The sequence below is a fragment of the Danio aesculapii genome, chromosome 5, assembly GCF_903798145.1.
Source record: "Danio aesculapii chromosome 5, fDanAes4.1, whole genome shotgun sequence".
NCBI classification, from domain to species: Eukaryota; Metazoa; Chordata; class Actinopteri; order Cypriniformes; family Danionidae; genus Danio; species Danio aesculapii.
Genome location: NC_079439.1, coordinates 20,035,876 through 20,041,905, shown reverse-complemented (window position 1 = coordinate 20,041,905; position 6,030 = coordinate 20,035,876).

Genomic DNA, 6,030 nt, shown 5'->3' with positions numbered 1-6,030 from the left:
ATACACACATTGCAATGCTCAAACGATAAATTGTTCAGCCCTACTATAGACATTATTTTTGCCTTTAGAAAAATATTATAGTATTGTCAAAATATAAAGCAATGTGAAAAAACCAGAGTGAATTACCACTCTAGTGGTAATGACGTAAATGTATTGACTATCACAATCCTTCAGTGCAAGATATTAGATTTTAGATAAGATTTTTGCGATATGGCAAAAATGATAATTATTTCCCATATTGAACGGTAATGATATATTTCGATATGAGTTGTTAATGCTACCAGATTTAAAAGAGTACCCTAACAATGACTGAAGCCACAAAAATTAGAGGGTCCATTAAATGGAATAACATTTTCGGCCAATAAATTTACGGTAGCGAAAATTCTGGACATTTCTAATATCAGCAAACATTTAGATTCGCATTGTTGCAAATTTCTGCTGTGTGATTGGCTCTCAGATCAATATAGAGTAAAAAAGTCCAGAGGATATCATTATTATTGATTCAATATAATATTGTTTATTGGCCCAGCCATAAAAAATATCCAGCAGGTTTGAATGCATTTTAGTCAAATACATGCTAGTCTTTTAAACATGCACACGTCACAGCAGCCGCTTACATGCAGACCTACACAGCACCAGATGGCTAGAGGATTACACCGCAGCTCTGTCCCTCCCCCCAACACCAGCATCATGCCATTTACATCAGTCTAACTTATCACTTTCCCCTCTAGCCCGCGGGTTTCCTCTGAGCATATGCTAAAACAAACTTACAAACATATATCCACAGAGTTCTCAACAAGTCACAGTAACACAAAACACTGAAAATATAATTTCACGACATTACCAGCGAGCTCTTTGCATACGCTTCCTTCAGCCTTTTAAAAAAAAAACTCTTAACTCTAAATCATGGCCTGAAGCCGAACGCTGAAAGAAAAGGCACAGCATAATGATCCGCTGTTACGTTCATGATGAGAGCAAATCTTATTTATTTTGTGCCTTTATCCCAGAATATCTCTCTATTCATCATCGAGATGTCAGTCTCTTTTGATTTTTCTGTACAAGCTCTTCTCTCTTATGACTGCTGACAGCATGACAGATCTGTGTGACACAAAAGACCTCACAGAACAGCAATTTACTCTAGTCCAATCAATTGTATTAGATTCATAAAAGGAGTAAACACCTATAGACAGTTCAAATATTGGTTCAATCCATTGGTTGTTGACTCCTATTTAGGATATTGGATTGCAATTTTGGTGGCCAGTGGCTCAGTGGTTATCGTCTCACAACAAGAAGGTCGCTGGTTCGAGTCCCGGCTGAGTCAGTTGTAATTTCTGTGTGGAGTTTGCATGTTCTCCCTGTGTTGGCATCAGTTTCCTCTGGGTGCTCAAAGACATGCACTATGGGTGAATTGGGTAAACTAAATTGGCCGTAGTGTATGAGTGTGAATGAGAGAGTGTATGAGTGATTCACAGAACTAGGTTATGGCTGAAAGGAAACATATGCTGGAATAATTGGCGGTTCATTCTGCTGTGGCGACCCCTGATAAATAAGGGACCAAACTTTCCAAACAAGTGGTTCTAATTGGATTTGCATTGTAAAGCATTGTTAAAAAGTTATGTTTTTATTTACTATACTGTCAAAAGCATTTTGCATAAATCCATAGCTTATGTACAAAATTCTATGCAGAAATAGCAAAAACAAAAAAAATCTGTACCTTCAGCAATCCAAGGGTTTTTGAAATACAACACATCTTTTTTTAAGCCAGATAGTTTAAAGCAGCATCTATATTAGTTAGGCCTCTCACAATTATCAATATATCGACTTTTCGCACAACACATGGACATGACCTCAATCCTTTTTGGAGATGCAATATATATCGTCCATACATAAAAACCAATTCTAGCAACATTTATCTGATTGTGTGTGAGCATTACATCTTTATCTCTATTGGAGATGTCAGTGTCAGTATAGTTAAATTTATTAGCTTACTATAAATTACTATAGTATATTTTCATGTGGGTGCCTGACAATTGAAAATAGATCTTGTAGCAGATATCGCCACCTCTGTTACTTTTTACCTTGCACATACAGTTATTATTTATTTGTTTAGGATATACATTTTAACACTGTGATTCCAATGCCTAATTATTAATTTCTTCAAACTACTATATATATTAAATATTAAATATTCTTAAGAATGAAATATGATGTGTTCTTTGGAAGAATGTTCGTGCATCTCGATGCCATTATATTGTCATTCTGGTATTATATAATGAGTGGCATAAAATGGTTTTGAAATGACAATAATATCATTTATCGCAATGTATTTTGGTGCAATATATCACACAACAAAAAATAGCTACCATGACAGGCCTAATATTAATAGCACAAACAATGTGTTGGAGAAATGTGATAAAATGGAATGCAATGTTTTACACATGAATTGCCCTTTAAGTCTGTGTGAACTTGAAATTTACAATCTACTGTACACAAAGAATGACATGTAATATTAAACAAAAAGCATAATATATAGTAACTTTACTACTATTCTCCAATCAAGATTTTTGCAGCCGATACTGAGAACTAATTCCTTTTAATGGTGATTGTCCAATACCAAGTATGATTCTGATGCTTCAAGCTTTATAATGCATAAAGTGCATTTTCCTTCTAAGTATGATACTTAAGTGGACATCTTGCCCTACCTAAGAGAATAAATTACATATGTTGCATATGCTTCCTTAAACACATCTCTTATAACCATTTAGTGTGGACATGTCATGGTCAGAAGCAGCCTTACAGAAAATAATTGATAAAACAAATACAAAAATGAGTAACAAAGCAATTTGGAAACATTGCAAATGATGGAAGAAGAATTCAACATGTTTTAAACAAGTTTGGAGCACATATTTGATGCATAAGAAGTTAAAATGCACATCTATGAATCCATTACTTCTTTACTAATAGGAAATAGGTCCATACGGTTTATTACAATAATTTCATTCATTCATTTTTTTTTCTGCTTAGTCCCTTTATTAAACAGCGGAATGAACCGCTAACTTATCCAGCACATTTTTTACGCAGTGGATGTCCTTCCAGCTGCAACCCATCCCTGAGAAACATCCATTCACACTCATACACTACGGACAATTTAGCTTATTCAAAACCCCACATGTCTTTGGACTGTGGGGGAAACTGAAGCACTACACATGCGAATGCAGGGAGAACATGCAAACTCCACACAGAAACGCCAACTGATCCAGCTGAGGTTCGAAGCAGCGACCTTCTTGCTCTGAGGTGACAACACTACCTACTACACCACTGCGTCACCCATTACAATAAGTTATATTATTAAATATTGAGGTAATTTTTTTCCCTAATATTTCAAGCCAAGATTTATTGAACTTGCAATATTGTTGAAAACACACAACATTAAGTTCTGATATGTAAAATTATATCAATTCTTAATCATAAGTCCTTTGTTTGTAAACTTGCAAACAAACAATTGCGATTGGTTCATAAGATTGGCCAGATTAGCGAGTACCGATCGAGTCATGAAATGTGTTTATCAGCCGATACCGATCTCTGGCCGATCTATCGGAGCATCCCTATTTCCCTAAACATTTTTATGTGAAACAGGAAGTCATATCCCAAACCTTGCAACCACTCCAAGGTTTTTTTTTTTTTGGACACAAAAACAATACTAAAAAGCAAAATCCAACTTATTGCCACTATCAAGTATATGTTCATTTTCACTGAATGGCAAAAGTTAGTTCTGCTTTAATTCAGTTATTTAAAAAAATACTAACTGAACATGGACTGGATCTTCTGTCAACAACAGATATAAAATATTAAGAGATTTATTCATTTATTCCTTCGGCTTAGTCCGTTTATTTATCAAGGGTCGCCACAGTGGAATGAACCGCCAACTTTAGGAGATTTATATAGATACAAATATTACAGTCGAGTCGACGTAGCTTTTCAAAACAAAAATCTATAAGAGCTCACAGGTTAAAGTAAAAACACCCACTATCCTGTCATATCCTGAAGGGAAATTGAATAATCCAGTGGGAATGCTTGATGTCATACAAAATCAAAGCGTACAGTGGGACAATCAGACAGGTGATCACAGCATATGTGGTGCCTTAACAGCGGGGAAAACCCGTTAAGCGCATTAAGAGAAGATGAGTCGCCTCAGATCCACAGTAACACACATACGAGTCAGAGATACATTTACGTGTTCATCGAAAGTTACACCCGTTCTTGTGTACAGAACAGGTGTATGTTATTATTATAACTTACACCTGTTACAGTTACCTGTTGCTCTAACCGCTTTCATACAGCTCAAATTACAGCATATTTCAAACCAGAAGCACGTAAACACAGACAAACAGGAAGACAATGTTACAAAAAGTAAATATTTCAAGGTCCCAAATACTTACCTCGCACACAAAGAAGAGACATTGCTGAGATTTTAAGTCCACACTGCACATTTATGACTTTATCACCTCCTCTGGCACTTTATTTCCTCCCCTTTCGAAAGGATATTTGAAGTTGCGAACAAATATCGTAGTTTATTGAATTCATCATCATAATAGACAAGAGTGAAGTAGCGACTGTGTTCGCAACGCGCCAGGAGAACTGTGTTCTGCGTCCCCATGGTGTTAGTGACATGAGAAGGAACCAATCAACTTCATCAAACGGAGAGCGTGGGCGGGACTACAAGATGATGCGACGGATAACGTTTTTTACCCGCACAGGTAAAGCCCTCTTTAGCCTACATATTTGACAACATCTGCCTCATCATATTCCTTTAAAACAAACAAACCCTGCTATTTTGTGGATAAATAGACCTATTAATATTTGCAACATATTAAAGATTAATATTTAACATGTATTTTAGACAATGACAATTTTTGCAGAAAAATGGCTTACCACAAAGGTTTTACAGCTTTAAAATTTCTGATTTAAATGTTGCACCTTTATTTTACTAAATTTAACAGTCTGTGTGTGCAGCCTGTTGAACTAACGAAATGATTTATGTCTGATGTTTCTGTGGTATTCTTGCGCCATCTAGCGTTTAACACGTGCTGCTTCATAATAAACTTTTTTTTTTAAATATTTACATTCACATTTGTTTCCAAGTAGCCGTGAAACTGCACACTCTGCTAACTCGATTTGAATAAACGCTTTATACTAAACACTCAGTAGTATACGGATTCCAAATACCTGTGCAAAGATTTGGTTATAAGGACGAAACCCTGCAAAAACAATAAGTAAATAAACACACAAATATATAAATGAATAAATAAATACATCCATTAATCTTTACATAAATAAAAAAATTAAATAAACATGCAAATAAATAAATGTATATATAAAATCCACATAAATAAATATATAAATATGCTAATGAGAGGGTGTCTGTCAATCATCAGAGGCCAATCAAAAAAATCAACTGCAAAATTTTTCTAACGATCAACCAATGATGGCATAAAGACTGCCTTTTGATTGATGATTGACAGACTCCCTCTCATTAGCATGTTGACCTGAGGTAAAGTAAACACACGACTACGTGAACAATGGTTTGAAATTGGGGAAAAAAATAAACTTTCAGTTTAGCATTTTCTTATCCTCCCAACATTTGAGTAATTTATTCAATTATTTATCTGCCCGCACTATTAATTTAAATGTTTATTTAGGCAGGAATTTGTGGATTTTAAATATACATTTATTTATTTGCATAATTATTTATTTATTTATTTGCCTATTTATTTATTTATTTGCATATTTATTTATTTGCATATTTATTTATGTGTTGTTGCTCAGTTGATAATGATAACTAAATGATGATAATATATTTATTTATGCAGGCATTTGTGAATTTTATATACATGTATTTATTTATTTATTTATTTATTTGCATATTTATTTATTTATTGTTTTATTTATGCAGGAATTTATGGATTTTTTTACTCATTTATTTATATATTTGCGTATTTATTTATTTTTTATTGTTTTTGCAGGTTTTGT